The sequence below is a fragment of the Lycorma delicatula genome, chromosome 5 (genome assembly GCF_047948215.1).
Source record: "Lycorma delicatula isolate Av1 chromosome 5, ASM4794821v1, whole genome shotgun sequence".
Classification (NCBI taxonomy): Eukaryota; Metazoa; Arthropoda; class Insecta; order Hemiptera; family Fulgoridae; genus Lycorma; species Lycorma delicatula.
The window spans coordinates 106,167,262-106,192,436 of NC_134459.1; the positions used below are offsets into that span (position 1 = coordinate 106,167,262).

Below are 25,175 nucleotides of genomic sequence, written 5' to 3' on the forward strand. Positions count from 1 at the left end.
TCTGAAAAATAGAAAAAAATAATTAGACTACCCATTTTCATTCTATTTGCTTGATTTTCAATTAGGCTAAATTTATTTACTTCTACGGTATTAAGATTTAATCCAAATAGAAATGAAAATATTTAATGAAATGAAAAAGTTTAGTATTTATACTTTTAATAAAACAAATTTTTAAAATATGCTAAATAGAAATCTTTTTAAACAAAAATATTTTCAAAACACAGGTTTTGAATAGTCAAAAAAGAACTGATAAATCTCAACTAGTTTGTTACAAACAATAACTAAAAAAAGAGGGCAGCCGTAGGTTTATTTTTAATATTTAGTTCTTGAACAATATAGATTAAATCTATTTTAAAATTTAATTCATTTGCTAAGCAACATACCTTGAGAAATTTTTAAATAAATCATGAGACACGTGTGAATATAAAAATAGTTCATAATCCAACATTACTGGCACATGATACTCTACTGGTTAAAATACAACCCTAAACATCATTCATGTGAGTCATATATATATGAACTCCGTAATGGAACTACAGCCAAGAAAAATGAGAAGCATTCTAACTCTTTGCATCATCACTGACATAGTCCAAAACATCATGTGATAGTGTAAAAAGCTTTAGGCCTAAAAATTGTATGAAACTGAATACAAGCCCTGGTTTTAGTTCTAATAATAAATTCAATCACTAGCCCACATTAAACGAAGTAGATTTTAATACCATTATAAATAACAAAAACATATGATTACAAAAATCCAGCAAATTAAATTATATTTTGTTTAGTACCAAATTTTGAAAAAAAAATCAATAAACAATATTATTAAAAAAATCCACATTTCTGAATCATGATATAATCTATATTCAACATATTTTTTATTTAAATGAAATAAACATAAATTGTTACATTATTCTGTGAAAATATTTTTTATTTATTTTAAGTCAATTAAAAAATGTATCAAAATAATTTTGACCTTTCAGTTCTGATATGTTAGTTATTGTCATTAACAGTAAAAATAGTAAATTTTAACAAGAAAACCCTCCCCTAAAAAGCCAGCCTCTGTGGCACGAGTGGTAGCATATCGGCCTTTGATCTGGAGGTCCTGGGTTTGAATCCTGGTCAGGCATGGCACTTTCACACACGATACAAATCATTCATCTCATCCTCTGAAGCAATACCTCTGAAGCAATGGTGGACTCATGGGTTAAAAATAAAAGAAGTACAGGTAACTTAACTGTGACAAATTACAAAAAAAGATTTTCTCAGTCATTTTACAGTATTGCTGCAGTTGCAGTATTTTTTAATAGTTGCTGCTACCACCAATTTCATTTGGTTAATTAAATTTTGCCTATTTTATTTTATATCCTCTCAAATACAACCTTTAATGATGTTTCTCGTTTGTAAGTCTGATTACGTACATAGTGCACTTATCATTTAATCATTACTGTAATAAAAGTAAAGAAAAACAATGTGAATCTTATTGCAGTACAGCAACATTGCTATCACTAGCAATTTTTGTTGGTCCAAGATGAAGTTTTAGTATATTATAAGATTTCTATTTTCATGGAAGAGCTTATCCTGCATCTGGTGATTGCTTTGATTCGTACACATATTTTTTTTATTTTCAACTATTACTTCGCTTCTTGTACCAACTCAGAAGATTCTGACGTTTTCATTCCCCTCAAGTAATTCACACAAAATTTCACTGATTGGGTAACAATATGTTTCATTTAAAAACTAAAATTTAAATTAATAATAATTACAATAACAGACTCTCTTATTCACAAAATTACAATCTGTAATTGAATATTAAAAAAGATGTTAATATAAAAAAATGCAGACTGTACTAGAAAAAATCTAGTAATAAATTTTGAAATATCAATGAAATCTAAGAAACACAGAATAAAATAATAAATAGAAAAAAAATTGACTATGGATATGCAAAATAGTTTATTCACATTTCCAACCATGCAGCAGTAGTAGCTGCAATGTCGATTGAAGTAATAATAAAATGCTAAATAACAAATGAACTGTGAAAGAAATGCGACTATAAGTATATGGGCATGTAATTCAGTCAGCAATAAGAGAATACTGAAGGTCATATGCAGTGCAAGTAGCATAAACTGTTTACAGTATAAAAATACAGATTTTGTAGTACAGTATACCACAGCGCTCTCCCACAATCTCCTCTTAACTGTAACATTTTTGAATACTCAAAAAATGTGTTCTTTTATAAAGAAACTGTAATATCAACAAAACAATGATACAACTAATTTATTATAATCCCAAGGTAATCAATAAGCCACTAAACAGCACAACAAATAAAAATAATACATTAAAATTTCTTTTAATTTCATCAAAATTTCTTTTAATTACATTTTTCTTAGGGATAAAATGGTTTTAATAAAATCTAACTGAACTTAACCTAGTGCAGAAAAATTTTTATAAACTAGACTTCATACTTTACCCATATTATATTCTTTTAAACTCTATTATGCATCCACACATGCGTTGTGTGTGTACACACACACACAATCTGTGTGTATACACACACACACACAATCTGTGTGTATACACACACAGTGTGTGTGTGTGTACAACAAATTTTATTTTGATATGTAAATATTTACACATTCCTAAAATCGGTATTCCATCCATACTAAAATAACAAAAACAGAAAATGTCTTTACATCATATAACAATTTAACAAGCAGCCAATAAAGCAATAAATATTTTTTCAAAAAATAAAAACACCACATACCCTTCACACTTTAAATATAACCTGATAACTATTAATAACATGCTATTTAATGCACAGGTGAAAAAGAATGCAAGGAATGGACAATTATTTATATAACTAACAAGAAAGTATTTGCTTTGAATTTTTTATTACAATATTTGTTGGTAAATAGTTAAATCTCCTTTTTCATGAGCTAAGATCCTGAAAATGCCATAAATATTAAAGAGGGAATGTACAGTATTCACAAAAAGTTTTAATGCAAAAATAAATTAGCAGTATGAATTCTTAGGCGATGTTGTGAGTAATCAAATTTTAATATGTTTAGTATATTTACTAATGTAAAATTGAAACAAATTACAACAAACCTAATGTAATGGTTTTAATTAAACCATTACTTGTAATGGTATAATATAAACTTTATTTTTACTTGTATTAACTTTAATTAACAAACCTTATTAATACAAATTTCTAATTTTTTTCTTGTTGGTATTCTGGTGTTTTTTTAAATATCTAAGTTGATATTATATTAAAACTGTACTTAATAGAACAGTAGTATCAATAATAAGTCATAAAATTATTATTATTTATTTCCAGCAACACTACAAAATATTTATAGGACCTTTGTTTTTATTAGAGTAATTAATAGAATAATAAACTGTACATGAAAGATACTATCTTTAAATTGTAGCAGGTCAAGAAATTTAATATTGGATAAATAAGTAGAGTTTACTGAAATTATCAGTATAGGCCTGTAAAAAAGTTAAACTTAAGTAGAGGATGAAAAATTTAAGTTCTGCAATTTTACTGCTGAGGAATATAGATCAGATGAGAAAAAATTAACAATTTTAGTATTTTGAAAATCAAAATTTAAAAAATCAGTTACTTTTTTGAAAATACATGTACTTATTAAGAAATTTTTAATAAAAATATTATTGTTGGTGATTTTTATAAAAAGCCATTTACCATGTATAACATGCATTTATTGATATTACAAGCTTAAGGAGATGAATATTAAAATTTTAAGACTTAAAATTTCCCCAAAAAGAGAATAATATATATTCATATTGCAAATGTACACTACAGAAATAATATTCCATTAATGTTCAGGAGGCATGTGTCTTGATAGACCAAGTACACAACAAATCACTTATTTTATTAAAATAAAAATAATATAAATACATTAATTAATAGAACAGTAAGTGGATATAAGAGTATGAAATGATTCTGCTGCAATTCATTAGTTACAACCTTTACTAACAGAAATAATGGAAAAATAGTGTTTCCTGTTCCCATTATCTAGTATTTAAATGTAACACAATTGCGTTTAGTAATTAGAATAAGTTATTTTTCTATCTTTATATGAAACACTCTCCCTTTCAGTCATTTAAATTCCATTCTTCTAATTTTACAAAAGAATCACAGCTACTTTCCTATTGACTGAAACAAGTATACATAATGAATTGTTACTCATATATAGAGTGCATTAATTTTTTTCTACAACCTACCTATGCTTTCTCATAACTGTGATACATGTAAAGCATATAAGTAAAAAAAAAAACTGAGTCAAAAGCAAAAGCATTAGTCTCAACTGATTTCTATAAAACTTATGATATCTGCTATACAGCAAGTTTCTGTATGCATAAAAATTATATTACTTAAGGCTACATATGATCACAAACGACTCGGCTGTTTTGCCATAGTAGTATAAAAAATTATATTTAGCTTAATGGATACTACTTTATTCTTCACTTTCCTTTTTAAGCTAACATGGAATGCTTGTTATTCTTGAAATAAAGTAAATGTTGCCTTGTGTCAATTGTTAGGACATTTTACTTAACATATAACATATCTGATAACAAAGACGGGTACTAGGTGAAAAAGAATTCAACATTGTGATGGCACAATGTTGGCATGAACATTAATTTTATTTTAATATAGAATTTTTTTTAATCAATAACTATTTAATTTCAACTGATAATATCGACAATAATCAAGCAAAAAAAATTATATTTTATTAGCAGTACATCAATTAAATGCTGCACAATGTAAAACAAGTGGTGGATAACTTTCACCATTCAATATCATCACTAACCTTGTGTCAAAAAATTATACTTATTTAAACTTTTTCTAACTCTGCTCAAATTACGTTACTAGAAACAAAATTTAAATTTCAAAAAAATTCTATCAATTATGGATTAGATGCTCAGTTCAAGTTTCATTACAAGTTTTTTTCTGGGCCTTTTCAAACTTCTACTAGAGAGTAACAATCCAAATTTCTAATAGAAATTATATTTCTCTTTTCTAGTCTTACCTCTGATCCTATAAAACAAATGCTGTAGTAGTTTCCATTTGCTATCCATAAAACAGCACTATTACACCCTGACAATGTAAATCATGTTATGTTAAAAAAATATTCCTTTTTACAATTAATTTACCACTTAAGCTCAAAAAGTTTATGCTTTGGGAAAATTAAAAAACTTTGAGGCATATGAAAAAAATTCTGTTACCGTGGCTAACTGTATTCGAACGTGGGATCTCTGGGTGAAAGACTGAGATGCTACCACTCCATCACAGAGGTCAGCAGAGTGGTATTTATTTATAATTGCTAGTTTTTCTGGTTAAGTGTAACAGTTCCTAAGAAGAGATATTTAAATTGCATAAATGTTTTTCTTCTAATAAATTTCAATTTTTAACATTTACAAATGTGTACTGTACTTAGGATAAACAATTCTGCTGACAATCACAATGTAATAAATAATGCCAGTAATAACAACTACACTAACAATTATGATAATTATTACAGCAGTCTATTACACTCATTATATAAAAATAAGAAAATTTTTACATTTAAACATTAGTCCAACCAATTAAATGTTTTTTGTAAATAATAAAATTAATACAATCTGTTTTATATCTCAAAGATGAATCACATAAAATGACATATAATATGCTAAAATTACATATGTGCTAAATAAAAATCTAGTACAACTCCATGTACAAATTCTGTGTCTAGAATATATTTTTAAAAAAAGTTTAAAAGATGAAAACAAAACAGCTGTGTATGTATAATGTAAAATTTATTAAAAAAATACAAACCAGACTAATTTGTTTTGTAGTTTTAGACTTTGTTAACATGTTTTCTAAAAAAAGCTTGTTCAATTTTTGGTATAGACTGTAAATCACAGACAACATACACCAAATATATTGTTTTATAAACTATAAAAGATTATTCATCAGATCACAAATTTTCATATAATAAATCTTTTTCAATTTCTAACAAACATTTTCTTAAAAGTTTCATTTTATTCCTTTTATTGACACTAACCACAGATTAGTATATTACCAATACAATCAAAGAATTTCAACAAAATGTAATATTTTAACTGAAAAATATTCTCTACATTTTTAAAACTATACTTTTATAAAAACATACGTATGGAGGACATGTTAGGGTCTGACCTTAAGCCAATAAGCCACAGAGGTAGAATGTATTCCCAGCAAATTCAAATTAATTTTTTTATATTTGGAAGATTAACAGGAATTAACCGATAACTATTCGTTAATTTATTACATATCCTTGACTTTTTACTATCTTAAATAAAAGAAAGTAACTTCAATTAAGTAATAATATAAGCAGGAACCCCAGACTGAAAGTCCAGCACAGCAGCACAAGCTATCAAATATGTTATACAAGTTTTAATACTTGTTTGATTCCAATGTTCAACCAAGTGACCATTATACTAAGGATATGATCTTCTTTAGAAAAAAAAGATCAAATTTTCACGTGATTTTTTCATGCAACAACATCATATTATTAATAATAATATAATAATATCACGTGAAATACAAGCAATAGAAACGGAAACCAACTTTCTTTCACTGCAAATACCTTTGCTGTTCACAAATAAAACTGCCCTAACAATTTATAAATGAGATTTAGTGCATCTCTTTCACTTATAGTCTAATAGTAACTCACCAAACATTTCTTGTTTTCATATACTGGAATTACTCATGATGTCACCTTGTACTTACTAGAAATTTTCTCCTTCACTGTCCTTCTTGCAAAATACTCTCTTGCAGGACTATTGTAGCACTCTCTTGCAGACCCACATCAAAATGACTCACTTAGACTGATTTTCGCTGGAGTATTTTTACTCCTATCCTCTTTACCTGTCGGACCGCACCCAACTCAAAGTATGAGAATATGGTTCACTAACGTTCCAAGCCTGGTTCTGTTAACTCTTCTCACAGAACATATGTTTAGGTATGTCAGTGGGCAGTATTACAAAAGACAATTATTAAATTGACCTGTTGCCTTTACTAAAAGGGTTTCTTTTAGCCCCTTCCTGGATTCCTCCCATTATTATATCTCCTACTACTTTCTTCTTAATTGTTAGGAATCCATTACTCAGGTCCATTATGCCCGTCTTGTTACAATATACAACAAAAGAACTCATAATGTAACGGTAAGCAACAAAAGAACGGTAAGCAACAAAACGTAACTGCAGCAGAATCCGTAGGAATGAAATTTTATGAATGATAAATAAATTAAATAAGAAAAACTAATTTAAATGTTGCATTTATTTACCTTTATTATTACAAAAGATGTTCAAAATTACCACCCTAAGCATCAATGTACTTTTGTGCTCGACTGATCACATTGAAAGTCGTCTAATGCAAAACATTGTTGTCAACTGTGTTGATTTCTCATTGAATATTCACCTTCAGTTCATAAATATTGTTATTAGATGCATAAACTCTCTCCTTAAAGTAGCCTCAAAGAAAAAAAAAATCACACGTTAACAACTCTGGAGAATGTGGGGGCCACCGTCTCCTGCTGACAGCAGGTTGTCTGTCTCCTTCCTTCAGTTGTTGCACGGTTGTAACATGATATGGTTTCAAATTTAATTCATGAAAGATTTTACGATCAAGATGTGTATTTAACACCAGATTGTTGGGATAACTTGCATAGTGATTTTTTTGGCCTGGCAGTAATTCTCCTTTCAATATCAGCAATGACCCGTGGAGTCCTAATGGAAGGTTGCGTATTTTATTTTGCATTTGAAACTGAACTGCTGTATGCCACTTTTTAACTAAATCGTGTATGCTACTCTTTGCTAGGATACAGGCATTCAGAAATCCTTCTACGAATAACTGACGTGATTCTTCATACGATTCAGAATGAATATGCAATGCAACAAAACCTAACTACACTGACACATAACCACCTGACAAATGACAGCAACAATTAGTAGTATAACATATACATTCACTAGTTGCACTAGTTGTGTTAGTCTTCATAAATAGTGTTGGGTAGTGGTTTCATTATAGGTTCAGTTTTATGTTGCTCAGCCTGTACATTGTAAAGAAAAAATCTTGAAAGGTAAACTTCAACATGGTGATCCACTTCACAGAAAAATAAAATGCGTATATGTAGTAAGAAAAGCTTACATGAATTATAAACATAAGAAGAAGGGAGTGTTAAAGGATTCCTAAAAAAATTTGAAGCTTTTAAATTTCAATCGCATCATTATCCAATAAAATGACAATTCTGCTTGGTAGTACTGACAAAATAAAACATCTGATTATAAACCATGATTGTGGTTAAGTAAGAAAAGATCCTAGGTAAATTTACCTTAATCCTCAACAAGAATGAATGAAGAATGTTTTTTTTTTGTCTTCAGTCATTTGACTAGTTTGATGCAGCTCTCCAAGATTCCCTATCTAGTGCTAGTCGTTTCATTTCGGTATACCCCCTACATCCTATGTCCCTAACAAATTGTTTTACATATTCCAAACGAATTTTGATGCATGGCTAGTTAAGCTAATTGTTCTGTATTCTTCACATTTATCTGCTCCTGCTTTCTTTGGTATCATGACTATAACACTCTTTTTGAAGTCTGATGGAACTTCCCCTTTTTCATAAATATTACACACCAGTTTGTATAATCTATCAATCGCTTCCTCACCTGCACTGCACAGTAATTCTACAGGTATTCAGTCTATTCCAGGAGCCTTTCTGCCATTTAAATGTTTTAATGCTCTCTTAAATTCAGATCTCAGTATTGTTTCTCCCTTTTCATCCTCCTCAACTTTCTCTTCTTCCTCTATTACACCATTTTCTACTTCATTTCCTCCATATAACTCTTCAATATATTCCACCCATCTATCGACTTTACCTTTCGTATTATATATTGGTATACCATCTTTGTTTAACACATTATTAGATTTTAATTTATGTACCCCAAAATTTTCCTTAACTTTCCTGTATGCTCCGTCTATTTTACCAATGTTCATTTCTCTTTCCACTTCTGAACACTTTTCTTTAATCCACTCTTCTTTCGCCAGTTTGCACTTCCTGTTTATAGCATTTCTTAATTGCCGATAGTTCCTTTTAGTTTCTTCATCACTACCATTCTTATATTTTCTACGTTCATCCATCAGCTGTAATATATCGTCTGAAACCCAAGGTTTTCTACCAGTTCTCTTTATTCCGCCTAAGTTTGCTTCTGCTGATTTAAGAATTTCCTTTTTAACATTCTCCCATTCTTCTTCTACATTTTCTACCTTATCTTTTTTACTCAGACCTCTTGCGATGTCCTCCTCAAAAATCTTCTTAGCTCCTCTTCCTCAAGCTTCTCTAAATTCCACCGATTCATTTGACACCTTTTCTTCATGTTTTTAAACCCCAATCTACATTTCATTATCACCAAATTATGGTCGCTATCAATGTCTGCTCCAGGGTAAGTTTTGCAGTCAACGAGTGGATTTCTAAATCTTTGCTTAACCATGATATAATCTATCTGATACCTTGCAGTATGGCCTGGCTTTTTCCAAGTGTATATTCTTCTATTATGATTTTTAAATTGGGTGTTGGCAATTACTAAATTATACTTCATGCAAAACTCTATAAGTAGGTCCTCTCTTTCATTCCTTTTGCCCAGCCCGTATTCACCCACTATATTTCCTTCCTTGCCTTTTCCAATGCTTGCATTCCAATCTCCATCTATTATTAAATTTTCATCTCCTTTTACGTGTTTAATTGCTTCATCAATCTCTTCGTATACACACTCTACCTCATCATCATCATGGGCGCTTGTAGGCATATAGATGTTAACAATCGTTGTCGGTTTAGGTTTTGATTTTATCCTTCCTTATCACAATGATTACAGAAAAAAATATTACAGAAAATTATTATAATTTATAGGGTATAGGCCTATTATTTAATGATGGTATTTATAGTAATGAAAACATCAATATTACTATAAATGCATTATTATTTAATATTTATGTAATATTACTCTATTAGCATCATCAACAATACTAATACCCATTGCAGCAAGAGCATATAATTTAACTCAAGAAATATTTTGATAACCTTTATTCATATAAAATGGTCATTTATTTTATGACTCACTCGATGAGAGAGTGTAATAATAATCCATTAATAGAATGTTTACAGTAAGAAATACTTATAAATGTGCAAAATATTTTTAAAGAAATTATTGTCTGACATTATAGAAAATGGTAATAAATTTTAATTGTGGAAAGAATTTTTGCTATTTATGAAAATAGTGAAACATACTGTATTTCACAATACTCCATTTCTCAATGAGCCTATTCGTTACAAGAAAAAAGTAATATGATGCCCTGCACAGTGACTGTCTGGGTCGTGCAAACAAGCTTTTATTTTCATTGTATGCACTATATATTTTATCCAAAAATTAAAACACCATCTTGAGAAATGTGATTGCATACGAGCATGAACTATGTACAATAACATACATTACCAAACAGTGTGCATCAATATAATTACCTCCTATAATGAGTTAGTCAGTCTGTTCTGGATTTAGAATTGCTTCCATTGACCCTTTTCTCTTTACTTCACTTATAACTTTAACAAATTTTTTATTAAATATTCAAATTTTTGAGCAGTTAAAAACTCAGCAGTGAAGTGAATGTCAAATAAACATTAATTAAATTTTTATTCTCTTTATATATTATTTACTTATTTACAAAATTCTGGTTCAGATTAAGCTTTACTTAAGATTGTGAATATTAATTCACGCTGTAGTAATTAAAAATGCCCTCAGAAATTTTGAGAATTTAAAAAAGTCACCTTAAATAAAAAAATTGAATGCAAGTATAATCCAAAATAAGTTGACCAACCCACCAACTGGGTGTCACTGCATATTGTCTGGTAATCTTGTGCACAGTTTTCAACTATGTATATTTTCTTCATCTCTTTCTTTGATTTCTGGATAAGCTTGTCATATAATTTTAGAGAAAAACGTAGGGTTACTGTAGAAAATTTGTTGTAGATAATGTTTGAAGTTTGCAAGAATATAAATGATTATAAATTATTTATTATAAGTTACTGAGCATTATTATTCAGTGAAGAACATTATTCTTAGTCTAGGACTAAGAACAATAAGAATTTTTCAATGTACAAAGTTTCATAGGATGTACCTCAATACAGGTGTTACATTCAAAGAGTTCTTACCATTAAATAATATACCTTCAAATTTAAGTTTTCAATGCTAATTGTACATTATGATTGTAACCATTACAGGGTTCACTGATTTATTATTAAATGATCAAATGAGACTGTTACAAAGTACCTGGGCTGAAATTTTAACATTAAGTCTTGCATATCGTTCTCTTCCTCATAGTGGTAAATTAAAGTTTGCCACTAATTTCTCTCTTGATGAAAGGCTTGCCAGGGATTGTAATGCTTATGAAGTTTATCAAGTGGTATGTATATATGTCTTATATGAATGCTATAATTATTCTATAATAATGTTTTTACTATTTAATAATAGTTTTTAATTTATGTAACTATATAGTAAATAAGTGTATATTTGATTTATTTTTACCAAATTTACTTAATATTCTGTGTAACTACTTCTATTTAATATTAGAAAAAATTTAATTTGAACTTGATAGGTTTCAACTTTTGACATGTTAGTTATTTTTTGTGTTAACAGATAGGTGGCTTTCCTCAGATTTACTTTTATACAAAAAAAAAGTTTTAATAATTTGAGATTTGTTGAAAAATTTTTAAAGAAGTGAAAATGATATTCAAAGACGTGTTTTTGTAATTTTATAACTAAAATTCACATTGTTATTAAATTTTGTCCTGGCTCTAGACATAAACATAGCAGTTTATGTCTACCAAAATTGGACATATAGTAATATTTCTGACTTATAGTTTGGTTTCCTGAGGGAAAACTATATTAAAGTTGGAGATACAATTGAATTAAGATTGTTTATGTAGCATTAGTTACAGTTACAGTTAACATTATTTTTAGTAATTTCAGTAATTCTACAGAAGGTACGCAGGTAGTTCCGTATATTCCAGGAGCCTTTCTGCCATTCAAATCTTTTAATGCTCTCTTAAATTCAGATCTCAGTATTGTTTCTCCCATTTCATCCTCGTTGACTTCCTCTTCTTCCACTATAACACCATTTTGTAATTCATTTCCTCCATATAACTCTTCAATATATTCCACCCACCTATCGACTTTGCCTTTCCCAATATAAGATTTTAATTTATGTACCCCAAAATTTTCCTTACTTTCCTGTGTGCTCCGTCTATTTTACCAATGTTCATTTTTCTTTCCACTTCTGAAATGAAGAATGTAAAGGGCCTTTTCTTTCAAAATAAAATTAAAAAACAAATACAAAATAAAGTGTAAAGAAAAACAGTAAAACTACAAAAACAAAATCTCTGTCTTACGTTATTTCAAAAAGTTAAAAAAAATTTAAAGCAATAAAAACCATGAAGGAGTGCTAAAAAAATTTATAATAAACTACAGAATACAATAAAATTTCAAAAGTGCCACAAAATAAAAACCATAAATCAGCTACAAAAGTAGTAAAGCAACCAGCCAATAAAATACATAATATTGTCAATTCTAAATATTGTGAAGTTACTTTCTATTCATATTTAAAACCGATAATGTTAATAATCAAATAAAGTAGTAACTGATTATCATTTATACTACACTGTAATTTAATAGCACAAAAAAGTTCACTTATACATTATCTTACACAAGATATACTATTATGTAAATGTAGGATAAAAAAAAAGAAAAATTAAGTATAAATTAAAATTAAATATTTTCTCCAATTTATTAAAATACAAATTTATATATATATAAAGTAAAGCAATATGTTAAACAGAAAATAATTCATTCATCAATACTGCTTTAAAAAAACGATAAAAACATGAAATATTCACTTATTTTCCTACATAATTACAATTTCATTCCAAACACTTCTGATAAAATGAAACAAATTTCTTTAAACCCACTATATAAAATTCTGCCACCTAGGATTATAGAAACTTTTGCACAGAAATTTTCAACTCTTATTCTTAAACTAAAATGTGCTATCATATTTGACACATTTTGTAACAATCATTATTAAAAGTATTTCAAATACAACAATAAAAATTAAACATCTTATTAAAGAAGAAAAATGACATTTGCAAAACATCAATAACAATTTACACACTTATAACAATGTATACTTACATATTTTGCAGCAATAATCATCAAAATAATATGAGGCATGGTTCAAAAGTAAGGACCAAATGATAACAGTTGAAAAAACAAAAAATTTGTCAATGCTTTTATTTTTCTGCATAATCACAATTTTGTTTCAATCATTTTTGACATCGTGAAACAAGCAAAGATTCTTCAAACCCATTACATAAAATTCCACCAATCTGTATTGTAACCACTTATGCACTGAGATTTTCAATTCTTCACTAACTTAAATCATTGAGACACAAGCCAGTTTTCGGGAGTAGCAAAATATGGTATTCACTGGGCATGAGATCATGTCTATAAGGGGATGATGAAAAATCCTCCATTTCAACTTTTTAATTGTTTCTGTTGTACATGCAGCCATATGTAAATTTTTTCGTTTTAGGTGAACCAGAATAAACCGGTGCATGGATTGTTGTTTCATCTCAACATTGATGTATGAAATCTACATTTCATCATCAATGAAGATATTGGAAAATAAATTTGTCTCATTCATAGTTAATCATGGTTAAGATTACAGATATCATTCTGTGATTTTTATGAGCACTTGTCAACATTTTCGGCACCCATTGTGCACACAGTTTATGACAGCCTAGATTGTCAGTCATGATTTTCAACTATGTTGTCTTTGAAACTTCTAGAAATTCTAAAAAAAGATTGCTAATCATAAAGCTATGATTTTCTCTCACTTTTGGAATCACATGCTCAACAAGATTGTCAGTCCAAACACTAGGCCTGCCACTTCACCGTTCATTGCAAATTTTTGAGCGACCTTCCTTAAACTCATGACATCATTTCTTACACTTTCTTTTTCCTGTTCAGCCTCTGGTAATTAACTTCCACATAATACTTCAGAGGATGATATATGTATGAGTGTAAATGAAGTGTAGTCTTGTACCGTCTCAGTTCGACCACTCCTGAGATGTGTGGTTAATTGAAACCCAACCACCAAAGAACACCGGTATCCATGATCTAGTATTCAAATCCGTGTAAAAATAATTAACTTTACTAGGACTTGAATGCTGGAACTCTTGACTTCCAGATCAGCTGATTTGGGAAGATGCGTTCACCACTAGACCAACCCGGTGGGTTTCATGACATCATTGTCTGACTTTTCCTTCACTCATTGCAGTATGCCCATATGTTTCACACAACTTACAGTGAATTTCAGCAGCATTACATCCTCCTGGATTAGTAATCAAATCCCTGATTGAACTTCACAACTGGCGTAATTTATTTTTTTATTATTGCACTTATTTTAAAACACTGTCTCGCAAAGGCAAAAAATGAACAGATGGCACTGTGGCAATTACATATCCAACAGACCACTTAAAGCTTCTGCGCATGTGTGAAGCAATCAGTGTTGCCAATCACTATTTATAACTCATCAGCTCTTACTTTTGAACCACACCTCACAACATGATTTATACTATAGTCTCTCTTTAATCTTCTGAAATAATGTTTTTATTAATTATATTAATTTTAATATAATATAAATATATTAATTTTTTATTTTTCCTTAAAAATTAAATTCAACTTTTGTGCTTTAGTGTATGTTATGTAGATGATCTATAATGTCTTAAAAGAAGATTACACTAAACTGACTAATAAATCATACAGCAGTAACCATACCATTACCTCATTTCATATATTAAAAGATTAAATTTTTTCTGATAGGACCTCATCAAGCTCTAATCTCTAAGTTGTCAATCGATTGGTACTCTCCATTTTTTCATATTTCAGTTCTACGATAGTCTCAACATTACTACTGCATCTCAGTTATCTGTCTTAAAAATTCAATCTATATCTTCCTCTACAGTTTTATTTTTCATACATCACTATTTCTGAATTAACTAAGCCTGGAGATGTTGTCTTAATACATGGTTTATGTAACTAGCTCATTTTAAAATCCCTTTATTCAAAATTTGATCAACCCTACGAGGGGTACTAGTATTTCTTTTCAACATCTTCCTAGTTTCACTACCGAAATACTCACACATTTTCAAGAATTTCTTTCTAATATTTAAATCTCTAACCGGCAGAAGCAACAAACATTATTTCTGGCTAAAAGATTTCCTTGTTTATAAGTCATCTTTATAATTTTACAGCCTAAAAACAAATTCTCCAATCCTTAATACGTTAAATAAAATGTCGCCGAATGGCTTCAACCAGCACGTGGAACTTACTAACCTTATGGTGGCCCTGAAAAGGGGCGTTTTGGTCGATTGGCTTCGACAGCTCGTTGTAATTGCTAACCTTATGGTAGCCCTGAGAAGGGCTGTTGTCATAGAATGACTTCGATGGTTCGTATTTCATAACCTTGTGGTGGCCCTGAAAAGGGCCGTTATTATTGCGTTAGCTCTGAGAAGAGCTCAACAGCTTCCGGACCCAACGGTCCGGAAGCTGCGGCTCGTCCATTGAACTCCGACCGGGCCTTCTTTCAGCGGCAGTTGGGTACCCACTAAAACGTGGCAGTGATGCCCCGCAGTGTCGGTTCGTTCTTCGCCGGCGCGGCCGAGGCGGTTCTCCCCGATCGATCCCACGATGGGCTCCTGCTGCTGAGTCCGCCGGCCAGGGCAATTGAAGCCCGGCGAGCTGGAGCGGGAAGATAGTGTCCACCGACTCCCTCGGCGGGCCGGCCAGGCCTACTGCTCCGGCGGGAATGATAGCAGCATTCGCCGGGAGGTCCCACGTTGAGCCGGTCAGGGAACTTCTGTCTTCTTCCATCTTCTTCTTCTTGGTCTTCTCCAGGTGGTGGTCGACGATGAATTACATTCACTCTCGTGGTGCACGCTCTTTTATTGGAGCCTAAGAGTGGTGGGGCTGCAGCGCCGGTACGATGGGAGAACTGCGCGTGGGAGTGATGCTTGTATCAGCGCGTCCGTATACTGTGCGCCAGTGCGCATCCGAGTTGCTATACCGTTCGCACGCCGATATTAAATTAGGCATAAATGTAGTAACAATAAGCAAAGAGTTCTGCTTTAACAGTTACTAAAATAAATTAGATAAAAGGCACTCATGCCAACTTAAAATTAATTAAATATAAAACTATAAGGGATAACAGTTTAATGTTCTTATGGATGAAAACTTTCATAAAAATGCCTTAATAAATTACAAATTCTAAAAGGCTATTAAATATTGGTTTCCAATTGTTATTCAACAATCAAGTCTTTACATAATGACTGATTTAAGTAAGTAAGTTTCCCAGTTATATAATTTTTTGATATATTATTTTTTGAAATTTCATGGGTTGTATTGGTCCGATTCTCGGGTTTTTTCGTTTTTGTATTGGTAAACAAGTCTAAAAGGTATCTCTACATTTTTAGCCATATTGAATGTTTAGTTTGTTGTCAGCTGTCAAAAGGATAACACGTGTTTTGATAACATCGGCGATTTTTTATTTGTATAAATAATGGATTAGAAAATTTGAATTAAATTTTGCTGTAAGAATGGAATAAAGTATAGCAATGTTTACAGTTAAATACTGCTTTTGGTGAGCCTGCTATGAATAAAGCAAGGGTTTACGAGTATATAAGAGTTTCCAAGATGGTCATGAAGACGTTGAAGATGACTAGCGCCTCGGACGCCCCAAAAAATCAACAACCGATAAAAATGAGGAAAAAATGAAAGAAATGATTATGAATGATAACCGAATCACAATCAGAGAAGTCGCTGATGATGTTGGGATAACAATTGGCTCATGCCATTAAATTTTTTCGGATGTTTTGGGTATGAAACATATGACAGCAAAATTTGTTCCAAAATTGTTGAATTTCGAACAAAAACGACGAATGGAAGTTGCTCAGAGTCGCTAAATGAAGTCAACAACGATGCAGAACTATTGAAACGTCTCATAACAGGTGATGTGACACATGGGTTTACGGATATGATGTCGAAACTAAGGCTCAATCATCCCAGTGGAGGCGTTCTGAATCACAAAGACCGATAAAAGCTCGACAAGTACGGTCGAATGTGAAGGTTATCCTCACCGTGTTCTTAGATTTTAACGGCATAGTGCGTTATGAGTTCTTGCCACAAGGTCAAACGATCAATAAGGAGTATTACCTACAAGTTCAACGCCGTTTACGTGAAGCAATCCGAAAAAAATACCCGGATTTGTAGTGAAACAATTCATAGCACCACGATAATGCGCCAGCTCACACTTCCTTTCTTTTTCATCAATTTTTAGCCAAAAACAACACTGTAATGATATCACAGCCTCCATATTCGCCAGACATGGCCCCGTGTCACCTTTTCTATTCCCAAAAATAAAGAGAACCTTAAAGGGCTAACGTTTTACAAGCATAGATGAGATTAAAAGCGAATCGCTGAAAGAGCTAAACACTATTCCATAGATCGAGTTCCAGAAGTGTTTTGGGGACTGGAAAAAACCCTGGCATACGTGTATAATATCTAAAGGGGATAACATTAATGCAGACGAATAAATAAAATTATTTCCAAAAAACAAAAATTTTCGTTACTTTTTGTTTTTGAATACACCTCGTATTTAATAATCTTATAAATGCCTGCTCTTTCAACAACTTTTATCTGTAGTGTTACCAACGGCAAATGACACAAGACCAATTACTGAACACAATGAAAGTTATATTTTTTTATCTTGCTTCAATATAGAAAATAATATATATATAATTTTTGTCCAAGATTATGCTTAAACTCTGTAACTTTAAGTAAAACCTTTTTGTTACTTGCTTAACTTGTTTGAAAATTTTCTTCTGTATGTTATCAATGATTTCTCTAGGAAAACCACTTAACTCAGCTGTATCTTTTATCTCTGGTATATTGCATTTGTCCATCTAGTATTTAATTCATCATCTTCCTTCTTTCAATTCATTACATGTTCTTATTTACAGGAATTAAAAAATTCAAAATATTTCCATTAAACATTGCTAGATACAAACATTGTCATAGAGGCGTTTTTTTGTATCACTGTACTTTAATAGTTCTTGGTTTGTATGCAGCAGAAACTTTTATACAAGAAAAATGTTAAATCTTTAAAAAAAAATGAGGATGGCTGTAAACACAAAAAAAAATTCTCGCATAAAATACAGAATTTAAAATCATCACATTATGTACAGCAAGAATGAATAAATAAAATCATTCTTCTAAATAATATAAACAACTGAAATAATAAAAATTTAATTGAAAGATCAAAAATCTTTTTATATTTTTGACTTGTAAAAAAAAGTGCCAGTGAATATCTTCAACAAATCCAACTGATCTTTTTTGGTAGGAGAAACACATCCATATCTATGTAACATATTACAATCAAATCATCACAACACTCAGAAAAATCAATAACTTTTATTCTGTAAAAGATTATAGAGATGCATTTTTAAAATCAAACATTTTTTAAAAATTAAATTATTTCAGGTCCCAAAAGGCTCAACATTTAAATTAGTACTTTTTTTTTATATACTGACTCAAAAAAGGAACCACAAAAATTAATAAAAGTAAATACAGGAAATACAAACAGATAAGAGTATAAAAATGGAACGGATTTTTCAATGATACAAATTATCAAGAAACATCATTATAAAAATTTTGTTAACAAATCAATTCCATTACTAACATAAAATTAAAAATTTACTACTTATTACATTGAATCAAGTATTAAACCATCTCTTAATAAAATAATCTAATTAATTAATTTGGAACTTGGCCAGTAGTAGTTCATTTATTCTCAATCAATTTAGAAATGGAAAAGAACAATCTAAACTACATATATGATTACTACTTTTTATAACACGACACTGTTTATAAACAAAAGAACACACAAAATAAAATGAAATAGAAAAATTATTTAACAGTTAAAACTTAATTTAAGAAATTTATTTGATGATATGACGTAGAATGCATTAAGGGATGCCAAAATTTTACAAAAGAGCTTCTGTAAATTGTAAATAAAGTATTAAGAATTCATTAAAATAGTTTTCGATACACAATACATAAATATAGATAATTTAAATTAATTTATTACAATTTAATGTCAAGTTATATTACAATAAATTACAATGGATGCCAACAAAATTGGTAACTTGCCGTGACAGCAATCAATCGTAAATTAGGCTTAGTTTTGGCGAACATACAATTGATGTCAAATATTCAAAGTATGTGTCCTTCTACCGTGTATATAATCTCAAAACATAATGTAAATTTTTGGAAACAATCCAGAAAGGAAGAGCACAGTTTACATTTTGGCTTGGCATTTAAAAGATTAAAAGAAAAAAAAATTGAAGTTATACTTTCATTAAAATTATACTATAGATTCTAAACCACATTTCTATAAAGATCATTTTAACATCACATTTATAATATAAAGATGAAACATTCTACCTTCATTTGTAACATTACACAGCAACTAGAATAAAAAATGTTTATAGATATTTTAATGTATTAATATTACATACTTATGTATTAAAATAATGTACTACTATGTACATTAGTAAAGTAAATGTAAATTAGTAAAGTACAATATATTTAATAATATATATTATAAATAATAATTATATATATATATATTATATAATATATTATATAATTTATTTTGAAAAGATCATAAAAAATGATATGAAAATAAAATCTAGTTAAAAAAAGAATATGTTAATGACATATTAGCTTGTTGGAGAAAAATTCTGTATTTTGTTATAAAACAATAGAAGGGAGAGATGGGTCAAAAAATATATTAATATAACGAATTAAAAAATAGGATCATATGTATAGTTTCGTATACTTTATCTTCTTTAGATAGAAAATACAAATTACCTTTAGTAGTAAAGTATCTTCTTATCTAAGTTGTGAAAAGCAAACAAATATAGACTGCTACAAAAGGTCTTATCTGGAGTAATAGAAGATAAGTTCTGCATTCATTTGCACATATTTAATGAATGAACTAACCTAATAGGTTTATATTTATTTATTTATTCTATCTGTACAGTGAAATAATCAACAGTTACGTATAAATCAAACTTTAAAATACAACTGTTTATTGAACATTACTTATAAACAAAGGAAAATTTTCTATACACCTAACAATTTTACATTAAAAAAATAAAAGTTTTCAAACCATACACACATTTTTATAAACAAAATTAGACATATTTAAAAGTTTAAATCAAAAAATAATTAAAACAAGCCTAAAATAAATAAATAAAACCATAAAAATCACAATTATTAATTACAATCATTGTAAAATTCTGCCATGGAGTAGACATTTGTGTATTTTGAAAGCCAATCGATGATCAGCAAAAATTTTTATGATCTTTTTTTCGATCTTTAGAAAATGGTGGCAATTCCAGCCACCATTTTCTAAAAACAGCAGATTCTTCCAGATCAAAAAACAGCATTGTTAATCCAAAATCTTAAGCTTTTCTATTCAGAAAATGCATAATATACTCGCATATGTATATAAACTCAATTCACTGAAAGCAGATGAACATAAATCTAGGACTATCTTTTATTATTCTCATAACCCTCATTTAAAGAACAAACAGGCAGTCAATGAGGCAGTTTGCAGTATAATCTCAAAACAAATAAGATTCAATCAACGCATGAATTCTGTTTCTGCCGTAGAAGACAACTAATTTAAATATATATATATATATATATATATTTGATTTGATTTTCTGTTTACATAATAATCCTAGACTCCATGACAGTAAGGTAATATAATATCTCCTCCACCTTTCATCCAATAGATCCTGGGTTCAGACACATTGAACACAAAAACAAAAATTAATAAAATTTAATGTCGGATTTAAAAAGATTTATTTAGTTTAAGTGGGATTTTATTTCAAAGAATATTTTATCGGCTGAATCTCAAATGAATTGGGTTTCCCTTAATTTAACCAAGGGGTTAACTACACCTGCAGTAAACCATGTAGATCTACACAGATACATTTATAGTAAATTTAAATAACTTACAAACTTACATAGAAGAAAGATTAAACAAAACTATCCTGTCTATAAATTAACTTCAGCTAATCTCAACAATAATTTCATTTTTCTTCCTAATTCTAATTTAAGAATATTTTTTTTTAAAGAAAAATATTTTTTTCTGTCTAATTTAAAAAGAGCAAATCCAGAAATAAGTTTAAAAATTGTTCAATAAATATAAAAATATATATATATTTTAAATTAGTCGTGCATTGAAAATTATAAGTTTGAGAAGTTTCGACCTAGTTGGAATTTTTCCCAGGTTTTTTTTTAACACTAATCAATAAAAACAGTTCTATGTCAAACTAAAATTTACACCATTTGTTTTAAAACTTTAATTTGATAAAAGAAGGATTTCATTAATTTTTTTTTTTTTAATTGAAAAAAAGGTTTATGGAAATTAATTAAAAAATATATAATCAAAAACTCAAAATTTAAATTCTACTTCTACAATATGATACAGGTAAATTAAAACTCACAGAAATATGACATTATCATAGTTATACTAAAAAGCGATCATACACATGTGGAATAAAAGAAGAAAAAATATCCAAGGCGCAAAGTTTTCTGGGAAAAGTTAGAAAAATAACTATTTTTAAAATTTGCGATGATTAATAACATAATACATATGCCTTCGACACACTAACTTTCTGGATCTCTCAGCAATGTTATTACAATTTTATCTGCATTTAAATATTGAAAATCAGAAAATTAAACAATTAAAGGAGGATGACACTTTAATGAAAGTACCATATTAAAGTATTAATATGGTACTATATTAAAAATATAATATAATAAACTATAAAGTATTAATATGCTATTATTATTTTCAGAGTTTTTACACGGCTGCCCAAAAAGGATTGCAATGTATTTATGTTTGTTTGTTCCACCATAGCAGCTCAATAACTTAACTGATTTAGATGTATGACTCCAGGTTGGAATCCTTACATACCAAGAGTGTCATAGGCTATATATATATATATATATATATAATGTTCAAGTAAATTTAAAAAATAGAAAAAATTATACTATATAAAAATACTATAAACAAACTTTTCACCTGCAGGCTCTTTTTAATTATCCTATATTAAAGAGAAATTTTTTTTGCAGTTTTTTTAATATTTATCCTGTTTATAAACTTCTTTCCACAGGTTATAAGGAAAAATCAGATAAATATAATTTATTTTTGGGAAATGACTGATTAAATAATGCACAAAATAATACAATTTTTATCTGTAACAGTGGATCTAAACATTTTTGGTAAGATCATTTGGATATTATATCTAAAAAAAGCTAACCTTCAATATAGAATTTAATTATCAAACAATTATCACAAGCTATAATAGGTATAATATTATAGAGATATTGGATTACTGTGTATGGATCAGTTGTACAATAAAAATAAATATGGGTTAATTAACCATAAATTTGTTTGAAAATGTACAGGTAAATCCTTGTTTTCTTTTAAAAATGATATCAAGTTTTTTGGGCCCCCTATAAGTTTTGTGCCTCCAAGATGATAATCCCCACTTTAGTAATTACAGACCTTTATACAACACACAGTACTCATTTTTAAATACTTAACTTTTTTTTCAAAGAGAGTTGTACTTTAATTACGAGATTAAATTAACATCTCAACTGATCAAACGTTTACCAAATTCAATCCAACAAATCAATTGTTATCTCACAAAAAAGTGAAATACTGCAGTAAGAAACTGAGCTCCTAATAAACAAAAAATTAAAAAGTTAAAACATTTCAACCATTTACGAATTAAAAAAAAAATTATCACAGTCTACAGAATTTTTATTATCCATAAGGTTAACTCTTTAAAATCAGTTAAACAAGAGTAATGAATAAGGATATACATACTGTGTTATGTATGTACAATATTGCAGACACGAAGTAAGTGAGCAATTTATTTTTTATCTGTAGAAATCAAGTTGACAACCTACTAATGTTTTAAAAAATAGAGCAAATAATAAACAGATCTTGTAACATCGTTGAATGGATAAAATGTAATTTTAATTATTATTATTATTATTATTATTATTATTATTACACTTGGCATATGTTCCAGTTAAGAATTATATATTCAACAATCAATCTTAAAAAATCTTACATAAGGAATAATATAAATAAACAAGATTTAAAATTAATTAATCAAATGGATTGCAATTAAGTATTAATCATGAAATTTATGTACACAAATAGATCAGCCTTTACTTTCACTACCAATTATGTACTATAGTAACACATAATCTGCACCCAATTATAAAAGGTTTATTAGTAATATGTTAACTACATAAGTAAGTGTTATTAAACAGTTATTTTATTTTTAATGTATTAAAACTCTTATTTTAATTATCCGAAATGAATAGATATTAATTTATCAACAATCTCCATAGCAATATTCATGCATTAGCTTTAAAACAGTCTACAAATAAATTACACCTACAAGGCTTATCATGATTTGGGGGCTAGATTAAATAGGATGTTATATGTTATTTTATTAAACCTCAGCCTTTCTCCCTTATTTTAGCACATAAGGGAAAGGCTTCCTCCTTTATTATATTAATATTTAAATTAATTTTAGTATTATATTAATTGATACCATAATTATAGTAATGGGCAGATCAGTTTACACACATTACAATTATTATTTATTATTATTATCACACATACAAGTAATGAAAACATTGGTTGTCACCCAAATGAAATTGTTGAAGTTTTCAATTAGCCCAAAATTTCAGTCTAAAAAATACGACTAAAAAAATGATAACCTTCAATAATGTTTCTACAAAGTTAAACAAGAGAGAGCACTGACTACGGCTTACCATACATCATAAACAGACATCTTGTAAAAAACTTTTAATAAGTCATTGAAGTTCACTTACTTAAAAAAAAGTTGTAGTAACTTGGTTGTAGTTCAGTTGGAACTTCCAAACACCACAAAATTTAGAGAATATATGCTCTAGTTGAAAATATTCCTTCCCAGAAAGCCTGATCCTCACCTTAGATAAAATATTTAATATCTGGAGAAAAAGCAATTTGTTGCAGCACAAACTTAAACTAATCCATGTAAGATTGTTGATCAGTAAAGTGCTGCTACCATCCTGGTAAAGTACCCTGACCTCTAAAATAAATGTACATGAGATGAGTAGATTAACACTTCCTTCTAAAAGGGAGCTTGAGTTACTCCTTTGAGTAGAAGTTGTAGGTCTCATTTCACAGACAGTTTTATACTGATAAACCTACCTGCTGTCTCCTTTATTAATCTATCCTACCTGGTCGTTTTTTGTTTAAATCCATGTCTTTAAGGCAGAACAAGTGGTTCCATGTTTAAGGATGTAGGAATCTTACCAGTTACTGTGTTTTGGAATTTTTTTTGGTGACATGGAAATGATTGAACAACTAATCCAGACTAGACCACCTCCTAACAAATCAGAGTTTCTATGGATGAGCCTTCTATCGCACCAAAAACTATACAGAAGATCTCCATACTACTTAAGTAATCGCATACAATTCACAATAAATAGAGAAAAGGAAAATTGAGAGTTTAGGATAAGTTTCAAAGCATAATTTGAACTGTAATGAAGAATTATCAGCAGGTACTGATGAGGGTTCAGCAGATACCAAAATATGCAGTTAGGTGACTGTTTCTAGTAGGAAATAGAATTCTTAAACAAATATATTAAATTACAATTAAATATAATACATTATATTTAATATATTAAATTATATTAAAAATTAAATATTTAATTCTATAATGAAAATTTCATTAAAAGAACTAAGTAAAGTATTTTAAAATACTTTACTGGTTAAATTTTTTGTGAGATCTTTTTATAGATCTGTTATTAATGTAGCAAGTCTTTTTAACTTTTTTAAATTGGATATCGTTCTATAAAAATTATTTATATAGTAGAACTATAAT

The 25,175-nt window shown here is 29.0% G+C and overlaps 1 protein-coding gene across 7 annotated transcripts in view; it reads right to left on the reverse strand.

The window, feature by feature from the left end:
* ERR (estrogen-related receptor) overlaps positions 1-25,175 on the reverse strand; it is a 280,760-nt gene that overhangs the window by 58,900 nt on the left and 196,685 nt on the right. The window contains exon 1 of one of the 7 annotated variants that reach the window (XM_075366815.1): positions 384-403. The exons of the other annotated variants lie outside the window; for them this stretch is intronic. The gene's annotated coding sequence lies outside the window, so the exon portion shown is untranslated. Of the gene's footprint in view, positions 1-383; positions 404-25,175 lie in introns of those variants that run through there. 7 annotated transcript variants of the gene reach the window in all.